Raw genomic sequence first — 17,961 nt, forward strand, 5'->3', positions numbered from 1 at the left:
TCTCCAATGTATACAAATTCCAGTGGTAAAGAAGCCACAACAAATGGATTAGTGCATTATCTATTATCATCCCTTCCCTCTGTCAAAACATTTCTCCAGCCCTAAAGACTAGCTTATGAATTAAAAAAACAACCAAACAACAGCAACAGCAACAGCAAACTAAACCGGAAAAAAAATCAGCTTAAAATTCCATCCCCTAGTTGTCTTTCAGGAAGATAAAAGATGCACTCTGCATTAAGATATTTGCAAATGCTGTGTAGGGGAAAGCAGAAGGTCATTTTTGCTAGGCACACTGTGGTAAAAGCACTCCAGACAATTATAATACTTGTAAATATAATCTACTCTAACCACTGTTTGCATAAAAAATACGTGTGAAATAGAAATCCCTCATCAGTTTCTTTTCTCCCTCTAAATGCAGGCCTCTGTGCCTCAGCATGAAAAAAAAATCAATATAAAAGAAATTGTCTTTGATTTGGTGGTGAGTATAGACCTTCATCTGTTTGGACAAACTGCTGTATGACACATAGCCAAAGATGGAGAACGGCAAATCACTCTATGGTTACTGTATGCTCTAATGGAGTGATTTGGATGTAACCTAAATACGCATGTGTAATTAGGAGAGGAAGAGTATCATAGAAGAAAACAAATGTATGATGGGTCCAAAGCGTTTATGAATGAGGCGAGAGAAGAAGAAAGATGTCTGCCAACTCTGTAAAAAGTTTAGCCAAAATCAGATCAACGGTTTCCTAAGACTGGTCCCATAGTATAGCACTGCAGTAGAGCTTGCCTTTAGTCAGTAAAGGTTTTCAAGACAAGCCAAACCCCTCTGAAGCACTGAGAATGGTCTGTTCTTACCCATAGTAAATGCATGGTGTTTCTTCTCGTATCTTAGGCCTTTGAAGCCAAATTTAGCTCCAGAATATCTACATGTGTCTCCCAGTGTGTAAAGGGTGCCCTGACACAGCCATGGTTCTTATCCTGCAGTTATGTTATGGTTCTGAGAGAAGCACATTTGGGGTGTCCCAGAGATGAGCCTGTAATGTGAAAAAGAGTTCAGTTCTCTTGGCATTTGTGTGCTTGCAGTGGAAGATGCCATAACCATCCTTGAATAAATAAAGGTTTTACAGCTCATAGTATACCTGATGAATGGGTTCCAGGCTTTGTGCCTGGAAGAACATATTTGCATACACAAAAGTGCATTCAAAGCTATTTCCTTCACAGCTTCCACTGCCAGTGAAGGTCAAGGGCCTGAAGTTGTAAATGAAGGCAGCCTGGGAAAAACCAGCACAGGAAGTAGGCTCCAGTCCTTGGTAGACCTTGTAGGCTGCATTTATAAGTGCTTCCTTCTTACTTTTCTTAGCACACCAAGCCCTCTGAATTGTCCATTGCCTAATTAAAAAAAAAAAAAAAGTGCAAAGAGTAAAGCAAGGAAGTTACTGCTTAGTTCAGTAAGACCAAGGGAACAAATAAAAGGAAAGTGTTGGTCATGATTTGCAGATGAGTTACAGCTGGCTGAAGGATAGAGAAAATCTCCCAGAGGGGGTTAAACACACTCTTGCTGCATGCCACTCTAATGTCTGGGAATATATGTCTCAACAGCTGTACTTCAAAACACCCAGATTAGCTGCACAGAACAACAAGGGATAAAACAACAGTGCCTGCCCCTATCGGCTTTGTCAAAGATTCACTTAGTAACCTTGGATAGTATCTTTCCATGCTGATCACCTGTAAAACACAGACAATAATTCTTCCTGTATATCATATGGTTGTTGTGATGCTTAATTAAAGCGTTTAGAAAGTCTTTCAGGAGCAGCGCTCTATAAATACTAAACGAGGCTGTTATTCCTCTTCTCCCTTGGTTGCCATCAATTGTTTTATTGATCTAGTCCATTATAGACTCGGAAAAGAGTTGTTTACAACAGTGAGAACTTAGAGCTGGAATGTTTATCTCTTCCTCGCTAGACTCTAAACTTGCTCCAATGTATATTTTTTAATCATCAAACAAGTTGACTTAAGTCTACAAAAAAAGAGGAGAAAAATACTACATATATCACCCCCCACCAACCAAAAGACTTTTTTGTATCTTTCCACAATTGTTATTGAAATTGCTTGGCATCTATTGGCAATTTCATATCAAAGAACTTAGAACTTCAACAAAAACAAAACAAAACAAAAAACCCATTTGCTTTTCAATTGCAGCTGGATGAAAAACTAGTTGATATCAGTAGGAGATTTCCTACTATTACACAAAGCTTTGAATCAGATTATTGATGTCCTGCAAACCAATTGTACATAAAATCTGAAATGATTTCACTGAGTTTTCTATGCAAAGAAATTGCAAATTTAGTCATCAGTACAAAATCCCTTTAAAAAAAAGTGAATTGATGCAAGTAAAGGAATCATTAATAGTAGAAGATAATTTAGCAATATGCACTGGCAAATTTTCTTCCTCATTACTCCAAATGCATTCATGTTAAAACTCTTAATCATACTGAATTATCTCCACTAGGATCACCTAGTCCAGCTACCACTTTATGCTTGTGACCACTCTGTACCATGTCCTGCAGTGTCACATCTACACGTTTCTTGAAAACCTCACAGGATGGTGACTCCACCACCTCCCTGGGCAGCCTGTGCCAATGTATCACCACTCCTTCTGAGAAATTTTTCCTAATATCCAACCTGAACCTCCCCTGGCATAACTTAAGGCCATTCTCTTATTCTATCACTGTAACTCAGGAAAAGAGGCTGAGAAAAGGTGTTATCACTGCTTGATAGAGATGGGAGATAAGGTAGTTGCACAAAAGTTGCAGCAGAAATAGGAACATAACTCCCATCACTTGATTCCTAGCTGGGTGTCTCTTACAAGTCTTCAGTTTATGCTCTTTCTCCTTTGGCCCTACATAAATGACTGTGGTATAGGTGAGGGTTTGAATTTACAGGATGGAAGTTAATTTACAGGAGTATCTGTTTAGTGTGATGCACTGCAGAGAATGAGGAGGGGGTGAGTGCCTATGCTCAAGTATCTGATGGAGGCCAGCTCATGTCAGCCCACACACCCTACCTGCAGTAGCTGAAGTGCTCTATACCTACTTTGTGCTGAAATAAGTTATGCAATAATACTAATGCTCAGTCAATCAGCTGTGTGCAGGGGAAAGGGGAGAGTCACAATAGGAAGCGAAGGGGCAGGATATTGTTATGGATAATTGCTATGGCATTCCTGTCTTTTCTCTAGTAACAGCAGTCTGTGTGTGAGAAAACAGAGCCAGTGCATTTCAGATGAAGGATAAGTCTGTACTTTTTCACCCAGAGTTGGAACAAGGATTAGGAGATCAATCAGCCACCAATTTCCTTTTTTACACTAAAAATTGAATAGACCTGTAAGACTTCCTTGTTATTCAAGTATATTTTTTGAACGTTGATTTCAATATAAGCCAAGGCATGCATTTTAATGAAACACAAGCAAATTTGGAATACTGATTCTTTTCTTGTAACCAGTTCTTGAACTGCACAAACAAAAATGATCAGCAGTTTGGTGCAGCCAGTGCCAAGAGTGGCCATGCAGTGGTAAGCAATCCAAAGACACAGCACATGTGGGGATATGTAACCTTGAAGATGGAAAGCTTCTGCCATGAAAAAGCAGTGCAGAAATGCTCCCAATACCTTGATTCAATTGCTCATGACTATTTCTGTATACTTTAAACCATTGAGATTTATTGTAAATGGGAAAAAATAGTACATGAAACATAAAAATTAAAGTTTGTATATGCCCTCTGACTTTCAAGCCTGTAAAAATCCTTTGGATTTCACTGTTAAGCTTCTCTAGCAATCACCAAACCTAAAGTGTGCTTTAAAAAGAAATCTGTCAGTGACATCCACTCTAACCTGACTCCAGGAACTAAGGATCTAAAAACAACTCTAACAACATAAGGTTCACTCTAAATTTATTCTAAAATTCTGGGAGCTGGCAACTACAAGTCTGATAAAGCAGCATTTTCCAAGTTATAAGCAGAAGGTGGGAAGAAAGAAAGGAAAAAAAACAGTCTGCACCCAGGTTGAAGCTAGCATCCGCCTCCCTCTTCCTCCCCCATCACACCACCTTGCACCCCAGAAAAGAAGGATGTCTTACAGCCCATGCATGCTTATGTCTCGCCTTCAGAGCCCCAAGGCTGTGCCTATTGCTAGGAGTTTAAAAAGGCAGTGAAACGACTTCTGTTTGGCACTGTAATCCGGGAGCTGAGTAGATACAATCAGCCTTGTGGCAGCATGACGAATGACTGAGCTTCTCCTGTGAGTGCAGCTGACTGTGTGTCTGCAAGCTCGCCCTGCTGCAGAGGTAATGAACCATGGTAGAGGAGATTTAAGTGTAGTCACTTGTCCTGGGCTCCCAAAGTGTGCAGAGGGATGAGGGACAGACTCTTTTCTAGAGTAGCAGCGAGAGGATGAAAGGTAACGGCCTTAATTGTGCCAGGGGAAGCTTGGGTTGAATATTAAGGAAAATTTCTTTTCAGAAAGAATGTTGAGGCACTGGCACAGGCTGCCCAGGAGGGTGGTAAAGTCACCATCCTTGGAGGTGTTCAAGAGAAGGGCAGATGTGGCACTAAGGGACATGGTTTAGGGCAGTCACAGGTATAGGCTGACGGTTGGGCTAGATGATGCTAGTGGTCTTTCCAACCTTAATGATTCTATGATTCCATTCTATGAGGGATGGTTAGGTCTGAAGTGGTCAACTTTCCTTTCACTTCCCTAAAGTCAGCAGCATTTTCAGACCCTCACTTGCTGTTCAACTGGTCCAAAAACCATGGTGAGCTTCAAACTGAAAGCAAAGCACAGTGTGGCCCAAGCACAGTGTGTTTGGGATGCACTGTCAGTGCTCATGGTGATTGATGGCCCTGGCGTGGGGAGGGGTCAGTGTGGAGCAGCACCTTAAATCAACCTGTCTTCCTTCCCGTTTAGAACTTCCCCTGATTAATGGTGCTGAAAGCCTGATAAATGAGAGTGAGCCAAGTTGTGCATACAGATATCTGGGCAGATTAAATAATTAATCATCCTGTAATTAATAAAGACAGATCCTGGCTTTTTTAAACTTTCCCTCCTCTCCTCGCAAAGGCTTTCAAAAGATTTTTGACAAAAATAGCTACAGACACGAGCAGCTAATCCTGCTTTGTGGGGAAGGGGAGGGGTACTGCTTCGTTAATGTAGCAAAATCGGTGCATACATTTGAGCAGTAATGAGATCTCCAGGGCAAAGTATGACATCTGCTCAGAAACTTCTAAAATACAGGTTAATTTATACCATCCAAACCTCTTTGAAGCCTGGCAGTTTGATTTTCGCTTGTAAACTTAATGTAGTAGCAACTGATAAGCATCCAGGCCTCAAAGGCCTTGCCATTACTTAGCTCCTGGTAAACGAATCTATCAAAGCACTTTATAAATAATACAACCAAAAACTGCATTGGTGGAAGAGCAGCAGAGTCCTTGGGCATCACATGAGTGGTCACTTAATCCAAAAGTGGCTGTTGTGCCTGGCAGGCCCGAATGTTCCAACATTGACAGTTTTTCCATTACAGTAATGAAGAAACTTCGACACATGAGGAATGTAATTAACAAAAGACATAAGGAAGTAATGATATAGGAATTAAAACAAAAGGTAAAATTGAATGTTGGAATTTTTACTTCTTCCACGGTAGACCAGTCTACTTTCTTTCTTTGCTTTCCTAAACAAATAGTGCCTTTTTTTTTTTTTTTCCTAGAGAAAAACAGCAAAGGTATTACAACAAAATCATCAAATTATTTAAAGTAACTTTCATACACTTGTTAGTAAGATTGAGTTAAAACATTCTCATCAAGGAGGACTGTTTTTGATGGGTGGTGGATGAACTGGCATGTTGGTTCAAGTGCAATAAAGGAACACTTGTAAGTGCACTCCTAGTGATGCCTTTGCCTCTTTGCACCTTTTTGTCAGAGAATTCTCATTGAGGACCTTGCAGTCCTGGTCCTGGAGGGATTAGAAATGGTCCTTAGGTGAAACAGAGAAGAACCCATGCTGGAGGCAGAAGGAGTTCAAATCCCATCAGAACTGCTCATTTTTGTTAAGCTGGTTTATCTGAAGTAGTCTGTCAGCAGGAAGGTTAAGAGATAACTTGATTACAACCTATTAGCACTTGCATTAGAAGACTTCACAGAGGACTCAGCTCTTCGAGATAAACTAAAAGTCATAATGAGATCTCAGGGGTGACACTTGAACAGTTTCAGACCACAAATAAGGATCTCAGGCATCTCTTCGTTTAGTTTTTGTTTAGTTGGTTGTTGTTCTTTCTTTTTTTAATCTTTTACTTGTGGGGATTTTTTAATTTGTTTGTTTGAGAAGAAAGGTGACTAACATCTAGAACAACTTAGTAGAGAATACCATAGCTTACTGACTAGCTGGAGTCCTGCAAGCAGCTCTTTCTAAATATACACAGCACAGCCCATTGAAGACTTGATGCAGCAATTAATGGGTGAGTTTCTAATGCAGAAGACTAGATGCCTATTGTGTTCTGGCCTTTAGGAGCCATAAACTCCCCGTATCAATGAGAAAAAGAAATTGAAAAACACAAACCACTAAGACTAAGAGAGAATGAGGCAGGACCAGATGTGTCTTAGACAAATCAATTTATTTCCCCCTTGCCTGAAAAGCTTTTCCAACAAATTATTTAATGAGATTATTCTAAGTCTTTTTCACAAAAGTCACTCTCAAATCTGATTTCAGAGATTACCTGCTGCACTAATCCAGACGTAATTCCTAAAATACACTCTGGAATGCTGTGGGCTTACGTAGGATATATCTAGAAGGGCAGCCCAAGAGGTTCTGCTCACTGGGAGTCTCTGAGGAAAGGTGCTGGATTATTTTATGTACTCGCCAAACACAAATGAGATTTAGAATAGATAAAGAACAAAATTAATGGAGCAATATGGACACTATCAGGAATGCAGCAGGAAGTAATCAAGTACAAGATCACGTTGCTTGTGTGACTGTTGCCATGACATTCAAAAAGCACTTGCTTTTATCACAGACTATGAATATTCTGTCAGCTGATTGATTGTCTGTGCCTTCTTTTCCTTGTAAGCAAATGCAACGACAATATTAAGCAATTACTGATAATGTCACCCAGCTGCTTTCCTACTGCCTGGGTGATGGGATTTCTGAGCTACAGAAATAAGAACAAATTTATTAAAGCAAGGTATGCTTGCTCTCCCCCTCAGCTCAGTGGCTTTGCACACTGACTGGTGACAATGCAGCAGAAGGTTTCATTATAGCAAACTGAAGAACCACATCCTCAGTAAACTTTACTATGGGAAATACCATGGGTCTTATTTAGCTCTGATTAGATCAATGAGACTCTCTAAACACAGCAATTAAAAATACAATTGTAGCGATGCAGCTTGCTTTAAGGCATCTGCGTGCCTGAGAAGTTTATGCAGGAATAAACTTGATAAAGCACATTTCCAGGTAAATAATCAACACAGAATCATAGAATCCTAGAATCCTTAGAGGTGGAAGGGACCTCTGAAGGCCATCTAGTCCAGTTCCCCTGCAATGAACAGGGACCCCTCAGTTAGATCAGGCTGCCCAGGGCCTGATCCAGCCTCAGCTTGAAAGTCTCCAGGGATGATGTGTGAGGTACCTCATAGATTCACACGGAATGAGGATGAGGGCCAAATTTCCTTCAGTTCAATCTGCCAAGAGCTATTGTAATAATCTTAATTTATGGATTATTTACCAAACTGTGGCCATCTGTACACATCCCATGCTATGACTTCTGAACAAAGCAGAGGTTTGGGTTTGGCTCAAGGAGTGAATGTTGTCTCCTGCTGTCCTTGGGTGCAATGGGGCCACTGGAAACATAATGAGGTCCTTCCATTATCTATGCTGCTCCCTCCTCTCTTGAAATTTGAGAATATTTTCTTCCAAAGAGTCAGAACAGTTCTGGGAAACACTTGATCTCAGCTGCTTATGGTGTAGCTCAGGGCACCTCCAAGAAACACAGTCTCTACAGCTTGCATTAAAGCTGTCTTCTCACTTCCTGTGAATTACTATGGCTATAACAAAGTCAAAGCAGATGTGTGTAACGGCAAGTTACACAAGCTAAAGATTTAACCCTAAATTCATGAGGTTTTGTTGGAACCACTCTAAAAACCTATAAAATATATAACAGAGATGAATATTCTGCTCATGGGGTTTTAAAGTGTTTTACAGCAGAGCTTTTGTTTTATATTAATTTTTATGGATGGTTAAAGTAAACCTGTATTGATAGTAGCATTTTCTGTTAAATTTTATACAACATTGCCACCAAATATTGACATGGGGGTATGTACAGGAAGAAAGATATTGGAGGCTGGAAAATTAGAAAAGATAGGAAAGATTTCACAACAATAAAGGTCAGCCACTTACCAGTAGGGTAACTCTTCATGACATGGAGAATCTAAGTTAGATTGCAGTGTTTTAAATCACAAATTTCATATGATGACAAAACCCAAGAACAAAATAATAAAGCAGGCATCATCTGAGGGATGTATTCAAGATGTGGCAGACATTTACATGACCTGAAGATGATTTTATTCGTGGTATTTCCACACCATCTCCTAAGAAATTATTGAACAATTTCTGGAAGACCACAGCCAGAGTGATTATGGTTCAGAAAATGTGAGCAGCAAAGAAAGGGTAAATGATGTGGGTTTCTGTGGAAGAGAAATCCGAGGGGCTTTGAAACAGTTTCTCATAAAACAGTTGTAGATGGAGAAGGGATTAATTACAGGAGAAGAACAGCATGGCTTACTCTGCAGCAAGAAATGAAGTGGGCATTAGAAAAGTCTCTTTTGCCATAAGACTAATTAAGCACTGGACGAGGAGCTGATTACCTGAGGAGTCAAATCTCCCATGCTGGAAGTCTTGAGAACAGTTTGGGCACACTCCTACTGCAAGCAGTACAAACGTGGCTGTATTGTCTCCAAGTCTGAGTGCCCTCCAGCATTATGTTTAATAATTTCACTGTATAATAAGAGTGTTTGGCATTTGCTGTTTCCTGAGCAGTTTGCAAACAAATAGATGTTCATTATAGTCTTTTGAAAGGTGAGTAGGTGGGCAGGTATCGCAACTTCAATTTAGAAAACTGGAGGGAGATGAAGACAGAGATTTAAATAATTTCCCTAAGGCCAGGGAAGAAGCTAATATGTGAGGTGAGGTTCACTGACAAACAGTCCTGAATCCTGCAGTTTTCAGATCACACCCACCTTTTCCCTTGCAGAGCACCTACTTTTTGGGGCTTGGTTTTTATCTGGCTCTATTCATGCAATTGCCTGGTACCTTCCTTGTTTTTTTCCTCCTGAGCACTTTTCCAGCAACCACATCAATAGCTGCATACCTTAGTTTTGTATCTGCCTTACCAGAGGTGAATGCAGATGCTAACCAGATTTCATCCTTATTATCAAAGCTCTGGCAATCTGCATAAAGCAGATGAGTGACCCATGCTGCTTCCCCAGTGGGCAAATGATCATCTCACCAGCATGAAAAGAGCTCATGTATCAGTGCTCACCATTTCCCTGAACTGTTCCCTTAACAAACACTTGGAAAAAAAGCTGCTGGCCAGCTCAAAATTTCTAAGAGGAAAACAAAATCCTTAGGGTTCATCTTTCATATGTCTTTGGGATGAGGTGAAGACTGGTGCTCTGTGCTTTTGCTGATGAACGAGGCTGCTTTCTCTGAGCATGCCACAAGTGCATTTATCAAAGCATCAAGAAAAAGAGTGGCACTGCTTCAGACCTTATTATTTTTATTTTCTTTTTAATTACTCCACTCTGGGTTTTTGGTGCTTTTTTTTGTGTGTTCTGTTTTGTGTTTTCAATTCATTTATAAGAAATCCATGGCCTTGGAGGATTAGGAACAATCACAATGAGAGTAATACAGACCTAATTTAATACTTGATCCATTCCTCACCAAAACATCCTTCAACATTCTCCTACTTCTCTAGGTATGACATGAAATATACTCACACTGTGCAAGTTATTAATTAATCTCTCATAATCAGCTGGCCATATTTTAATCATGGTTTCTTTTGCGTTAGAGTAAAGCCAGGAATGTCATTTTCCATGGATTAATAGCAAACCATGTTGAACTTCTCTATGGAATTACTTCTTGTATTTGGGCTAATAGCAGTAGAGAATTTCCTAAGCAGCACCACCACTGCACATACGGCAGTTGCAGCTAATTTGCACATATGCTGCCATTGGACAGATGCCATGCAGTTAAGAGGATGCCCTTAAGGCGCTAACATTCTCCTCTCACAGTAAGTGCAGTGGGAGAAGTCAGCAGGAGTTTATGGGGTGCTGTCAACGGTAGTGTTATTATTTCATATGAATCTGAGGCTGTTTCAGGGCTTTGAGGGAGCTGGCAGAAAGAGATTTCTGAGGTCTCTGTGGAAATCTCTCAGCCCCCTTGTTTGCTGCAAGATGAGGCAGCATGGGATGCTTATGGTGGTGGACTTCAAAACATCTACCTGTATAGTGGCCTGCTTCCCTGTGATCTGGAGTCTTCTCTGTCCTATTCAGAATGTTTGTAACTCCTCAGTTTTCTTCTAGTCCCAGAAAAAGTTTCATCAGCTACATCCTTATAGAGTCAACGGGAACCACCTTGCATTGGACAAGAATTAGCATCCCTGTTGGGTACCTCTGACCCTGGTTTATCAGCTGAATGCTTTGGGATGTTACTGAAACCTTGATGTAGATTTGCAGTAAGTCTGAAACTGACATGTTTTAAACAAAATATCCGGAAAATGAACAATCTGAAAATGCTTTGACTGGCAAATTTCAAGCCAAATTTCCACCCTGTGCAGCTCTTAGGTGCTCAGTGAATCCCATTACTACCTGGCAGAGGGATTCTGGCATCATGATCTATTCCAAGCTGTGTCCAGACGGTCCATCTCTAGGACAACCTGGGAATGATAAAAATTTGCCTCCACAAGTCTGGCATAAGAGGACTGTGTCTGTCCTCCTAGTCAACATATTTTAGAGAGAAGAGCACAGGTCTCACTCCCATGTCCCTTTCTCTTTTCTACACTTTAAACACACAAAACATACGGAATAAATTTGTTCAAAATATTGCACTTACAGCTGCTTTTACTACTGATTTTAAGAGAATGAAATTCACCTCCACCATCCATGCTGTTTATCCCCAGGTGCTAAAATGATGTATGTTGAGGCTTCAGTGCCACCAGCCAATTTAGGAGTGTAGTCATCATCATAAAAGGAAGAAAATCGATTCAAACCAAAAGCACGCAAAAAACTATGACCTTATTCAAATCAGAAAAAAAAAACAACCCCAACCTCTGACAGCTAAGGTAGGGTGCCAGAGAAGGCAAGAAGCTATGCAAGATGCATGGTATTGATTACTACGTAATAATGATTTCCCTTCAGCCCACAAACCCTGCAATATACTTCATTCTGCATTCCAGAACACGTCTCTGAGCGTCATAGGGGCTGGGAAGTAACACACACCAGACATTGCTGGGGGTTGCAGGTTAAGTGCTGCACTTAGGTTATATGGAGCAGAAGAGTAGATAAATTCTGTCAAATGAATATAAATGCTCGGCATTAATTTTTGCTTCTGGGAAGATTTAACCATTTCCTTATTATTATTTTTTTTTTTTCAGAAGTATTTCTCATTTTCATGATTGTCATGGATCTTTCCTTGGTTAGGAGTCTTGCTTTAGTTTTATTTTAATTTTGCTTATTTTTACCAGTGAAAATATTCATGTTTCTTAGCCAAAAGTTTCCATGGTTTATCTACAAAGAAATCAGCACTGGTAAGAGTTTGGCAGTTAATCTGGACCAGAAGCAAAACTTATAAATAATTCCTAATTTTCGGATCTTGTCCTGAGGTGCCAGGAGCACCACTAAGGCCAAGGAGTAGCCACATTCCTGCCTGAATACCAACTGAAAGAGTTCCTTCAAGGTTGGTGGCATAACGTGTGCTTCTGCCCTGTGCTTCATTCCCTTTAGGTTTGGTCTTTTCTCCACTGACACTAATTCTTCTGCAGTGTATGGAGTACATAACATAGCTTTATTTCATCTCCCTGTTAATGTTGTGGATGATATCTTCCAGGGATTAATGGCTAAGGATTATTTAATGATGTATATATTTATCATATTAAAAAAAAAACCAAAAAACAGTGAAAACAGCCTATCTCTTTTTCTGTCCAGATTGAAAAATGTTCTTTTCTCTTTTTTTAATTTTCTGTCTCATCTTTGTTGTCTTCCAGCCTTTGGTAATCTCCCAAAAAACTTTACCATCTCTCTGTGCATCTGCGATGTTCCCATATTAATATGAGTCATTTTCACAAATAAGCCTAGAAATTGGTTGTGTGTACAAGAAATTACAGTTTATCTCCACAAGTTTCAGGAATTATGCCAGTAGAGAATCTAACTGTATGAAATACAATCTCTGAAAATTTGTTCCACCACCTCTTATTTGTTTTTTTTTCTTTTTTTTTTCCTTCCCTGTATTGAGGAGAAATGTCAGCTCACTTCGTGAAGGAGCTTTGTGACATTTGGGAAAGAGGTCTGAAACATTTGGCTGATGTTTCCCCCTCAGTTTGCTAAAGCACCAGAATGTTGTTATCAATGATTTAAGAGGATCATCAATAAAACCTCAAACCAAGGTATATTTCTCCAAACTGTGGTCTCAGGAAAACACATAGCTCACTGTAGGTTAAAGATATGCCAAAAAAAATTACATTTTCTGCTTAGCCTACCTGACAATCTACCTTAGCATCAAAATGGTGCTTGCTAATTAGAAATTAGCCAGTAAATGTACAAGAGAGCTTTAACATCAAGTAGCTGCTGGCATACGCAAACACATGTTCCAAAAAACTGAGTTGCAACACATGCTGAAAGTCACACCCACTTTATAAAGCTTTCTTTACTACCCTATAAAGCGAGTACAAATTACCACGTATAGCCTATCGTGTGTAATGTGCAAAACATTTATTCCAGGCAAAATGGTTTGTAGGTTTGTATACAAGGGAAATAACACTGATTCGCACTCCACCTTCAGTGCATGCTTTTGCCTCATTTCAAAAACTGCCCATCTTTTCTTAGAATCATAGAAACTAAGATCATCCAGTCCAACCACCAACCCACCCCCACCATGCCCACTAACCATGTCCCTCAGTGACACGTCTACCCTGTTCTTAAACACCTCCAGGGATGGTGACTCCATCACCTCCCTGGGCAGCCTGTGCCAATGCCTCACCGCTCCTTCTGAGATGAATTTCTTCCTCATATCCAACCTATGACACAATACTTTCATCTCTGTTGACATCTCACATGACTATCTGCTGTGTCACTCTGGGTTACTCCAGAAAGGAGCAAGGAGGGACAGTGATCTGCAGTCAATTTATCTTGAGCGCTTAGAATTAATAGCATGAGGTTACATTAAAATTAGTCATATGATAACAGCCATGTGTGCGTTGGCCTTTTGCACATGGAAATTGCTTTGGGGCAAAAAGTTAGAAAATGCCATGCATTTTCTTCATGATGCTTCATGATAGAATTTTTAATTAGACGATGATATGTTCTTTTCAACCTGGCCTCTGCCCCAATGGTTTCCTTCTTCCGTGTGTGGGGTGGAGCTGTTGGAAGGATGATTCATGAAGGCATCTTCTTTCTAAAGAGCTCTTTGGCATTTGTGCAAGGCAAAAGGTGTACAGAGAGCAAGGCTGAGGGACACTGCAGGAGATGGAGTAAGTCTTTGAGTGAAGATTGCTGGTGATGGGTGACTCATGCATCCTAAACTTTTACTAATGGCTGCTGACACCTGAGCTTTATTTTCAGGTTTGTGAGAGTGCTGCACAAAGTTGGAAGAAAGTCTGGACTCTGACAGAGGAAAATGGCAAGGGGTGTGAAGAATAAAGAAAGCCCTGTGAGATGTTAAGGATGTGAAAAAACTCAGAAATGGCCCCAAACCGGAGGCAACATTTAACAATTCCTTCATGGCTCAGTTCTAACAGACAGAAACCTGGTGCATAATGGCAAGTTTTGGGGAACTTTGAAATTGTTGCCATTAGTGCCACAGAAGCAAAAATGCAACGCATGAGAAAATGAATAATTCTGTTTTCAGGGAAGTAGTTAGTAAATAAGACCCAGGGTTATTCACTGAGAAAAAAAAGAATACAGAATAATGAATGGTTGTTCATTATCCAAGCACTATCCATCTTAAATGTAAGATGAGAAGAAACCTGTGGAAAAAACAGTACGGGACTGCATAATAAGTTGGAGCTGCATGGTTGTTCCTTGCTCTGATATTCCCAGCCTTGTGTCTTGATGGCATTCCCTCCTTACAAAGCAGCTATGAACATGTGTTTTGCCACCCGGGCAAGAAGTTCCCATACCATGGACACCTGTCAACATTCATCGCTGGCCCTTCATCCCTCACTCATCCTCTCCCAGATTGGATTTTTTCCACATTTTCTCATCTCTGACTTATTTTCCGTGCTGCTGTGGGCATTAGCAGGGATCTCAGGGATCCAAAACAGGCTCCCTTCCCATAACACTGGGAAACAAAGATCCTGAAGACATGGCTTCAGTCATGCTAGTACCCCAATGTGTGCTACCCAGCTACCAGCAAGGGTGTTGAAGCACTGGCACCATGAGGAGCAGTCTGACAGCATAGAGATATTTTCAATCTCTCATCTCTCTCAGCAGGAGGAGGATGTGGAGCCATTAAAGTGGGTTCCGAGGAGGGTCATGAAGATGATAAAAAGGCTGGAGCACCTCTCCTATAGAGAAAGGTTGAGGGAGCTGGGCTATTTTAGCCTGGAGAAAAGAAGGATCCGGGGAGACTTCATTGTGGCCTTCTAGTACTTGAAGGGAGCTTACAAGCAGAAGGGGGATCAATTTTTTGTGCAATCTGATAGTGATAAGATAAGGATGCCTTTAATTAAAAGAGAGGAGACTCAGGGTTAATGCTGGGCAGAAATTCTTCACTCAGAGGGTGCTGAGGCACTGGCACTGCTGCCCAAAGAAGTGTGAGTGCCCCATCCCTGGAGATGCTCAAGGCCAGGTTGGATGGGGCCCTGGGCAGCTGAGCTGGTGGAAAGTGTTCCTGTCCACAGCCGGGCGTTGGAGCTGGATGGCATTCGAGGTCCCTTCCAGCCTAAGCCATTCTATGATTCTATGATCCTATGCTTCCATGATCTCAACCGCTCAGTCTCTCAAGACCATTATATGCTAGGGGAGGGATTGTGCCATTCTCTCAGGCTGAATATCACTTTATGTGTACAATATATTTCTTGGGCCAGACCACGGAATATTTACTAAAAAGTATAGTTCTGCAAGTAATTGGTCTTGCTGGAAAAGTGTTTCAGTGGCATTAGATAATACTCTAATTCCCTCTAGCCAGAATAATTTACTCTCTGTTAAATGAAACCTATCTTCCTAAAGAAAAATGACTTCTACGGTATTATTCCAAACCTGACCACGGAGAGATCCAGCTTTAGATGAAGCAGTAATAATTTCACCTTACTTCTTTGCTCAGCTCCTCAGCTACTAGAATTAATTGAGCATGTAATTAAGGAAGGGTTTTCCTACCAATATGATCATGCTTATAATTAAAATCTGACAAAAAAAGTGTGTATGTGGAAAAATAGGGCAGGGCAGAGCAGGGATGAGACCAAAGTGTCTGACAGGTTTACATCAAAGGACCTGAGCTCCTACCGCTCGATGCCAGAGGGAGGGGAGGAAGGGAAGACAGGACTGGCTGATAACTGACTTGATATATTGTTTTTGACCTCCTGTCTACAAAGCCCCAAGTGGTTTGAGTGTTGCCTACCCAGGAGATTGCTTCTACCTTTCATGTTACTTCAGCAGGTTCAAGCTTTGCAAGCATTTGTGCTACCAGGCCCCACATGAGCAGAGGAATGATGATATCTGCATGACTGGAATGGGTTTGGCTGCTACACTGGGCTGTGCCTCATCAGCATTGCGACCCAGGGGACACCATGATGTGCCACCAGATCCACTGCTTTCTTCTGCTTTTTAGTGCACTGGAGACCTGAGACTGAGCTTTTGTAAAAAGGAGGAGCAGTGGATTTTTATTACTGATATTTATACTGCATTTGCTATTAAGTTGGCCTTCAATAGCAGTCTTTAACCTGAAATATGTGACCCAAGTCAACATCTGTGCCTAGGGATGGCTGCACGTTTGGAGATTTTTGGTGTTCTGGAGGTGGAGAGGGGCTCAGTGCCACTGATCTGCAACACAGCCCAACCCCTGCATAAAAGGGACTGGGAATGCCTCTAAAAAATGTGAGCCTGAACAAAAGAAGGCATTGACTCCATTAGTTGCCTTCCATGTGTTGCAACAGCTTGTGACTGTATTAGGGAGAGAAAACCAGTTCCCATGTGGTATCACCAAGCTAAAGAGCAAGCATCAAGGAAAAACATGGGTGTGTGTGGGTATTACATGAGGGAAGGCACCTTGAGGAGGAAGAGGCCCTCTCATTTGTTTGTTTCCTACCATGCTTAGGGAAATAGGACTTTGTATTGTTGTGTGTTTATAAATGGCAGCAAGGAGACACCTGTATCTATCCTCAGGTCTCCTCTGAACTGGAACAACCTGCAGGGCCTGGGACTTCTGCCTTGATGGTTGGATCCCAAAAGGAGTCACATGTTGGTTGTGTTGTTATGGTGGGGTTTGTGTTGCCATGTAGGCAAGGAGAATAGAAGGGAAAGTTCAAATACATTATGTGTGCATTCTCAGGAAGAAAGCCCACACATTCCACCATTCATCTAAACCCAGTAAAATATGACGAGGAAGAGCTGATCGCTATTGAAGTGTGCAGTGAGGGTCAAGCTATGCAGGTTTGCACTCTTCAGGGATCAGACTTCATATAGGTGAAATTTCTATTTTACAAGAGCTTTATTGCATTCTATATGGCCCCAGACATTAAACAGGCCCTGCCAGTAGCTTCTGTCAGAGTGATGTGTATCAGGCAGTCATGCAAGGAAGCTGCTTCCCTCCATAGGTAACTACTACACTGGCATTTTGGAAAGGCCATCATTTTCATCTCATAACCACCCTTGCAACTTTCCCATTTCTGTAGCAGTTATGGCTCTACAACTTCCCTGGTGGATACCTGCATGACTTGTGATTCACAGCTAGCAGCACGCAGCCCTGCCTGAATTATGCTTTTGAAAGAGATGGCAAATTGCCTCACCAACAGCTGCCCGTTAAGCAAACTGCTTAATAAATTGACTAGAAAGATAGGTGTTCACCAGTATATCTTCTTAAAAACCTGAAGCCTGTAACCCACACACTGGGATAGTGAGCTTTGTACTTTCATTGGTTAAATTGTCAATGTTCTTTTATTCCTCTATTCCATGCCTTGTCCTACTGCATTCTAAAGCTTAATATCACTACAATATTGTTTTTATTGTTACTATTATGAATAATAATTTCAATTTGGTATCATTGTCTTCATAGTCTTTTAGTGCCTGTGCTTTTCTATGAGGTCATATGGAAACCAAAAGATTCTTGGAGACCTTCAGGTAACCTCAACTGCAAGATTTGAGGGAACCTGAGATGTTCTTGGGAGCCTCTGTGGTAGCCTAGGCTTTGCACTCAAATAAGACATGGAGAACTGAGGCTAGAGTGCAGGCTGGCTTTAAGTGGAACATGGCACCAGGACAGTGGGGAGGCAGAATCATAGAATCATAGAATCATAGAATGGCCTGGGTTGAAAAGGACCACAGTGATCATCCGGTTTCAACCCCCTGCTATGTGCAGGGTTGCCAACCACCAGACCAGGCTGCCCAGAGCCACATCCAGCCTGGCCTTGAATGCCTGCAGGGATGGGGCATCCACAGCCTCCTTGGGCAACCTGTTCCAGTGCTTCATCATCCTCTGAGTGAGGTTGGCAGGTTACTA

General features: G+C 41.3%; 1 protein-coding gene across 3 annotated transcripts in view; it reads right to left on the reverse strand.

The window, feature by feature from the left end:
• FRMD4A (FERM domain containing 4A) overlaps positions 1 to 17,961 on the reverse strand; it is a 354,026-nt gene that overhangs the window by 246,198 nt on the left and 89,867 nt on the right. The gene's annotated exons all lie outside the window — the stretch shown is intronic.

This window comes from Phasianus colchicus, chromosome 1 (assembly GCF_987193195.1).
Source record: "Phasianus colchicus chromosome 1, bPhaCol1.hap1.1, whole genome shotgun sequence".
NCBI lineage: Eukaryota > Metazoa > Chordata > Aves > Galliformes > Phasianidae > Phasianus > Phasianus colchicus.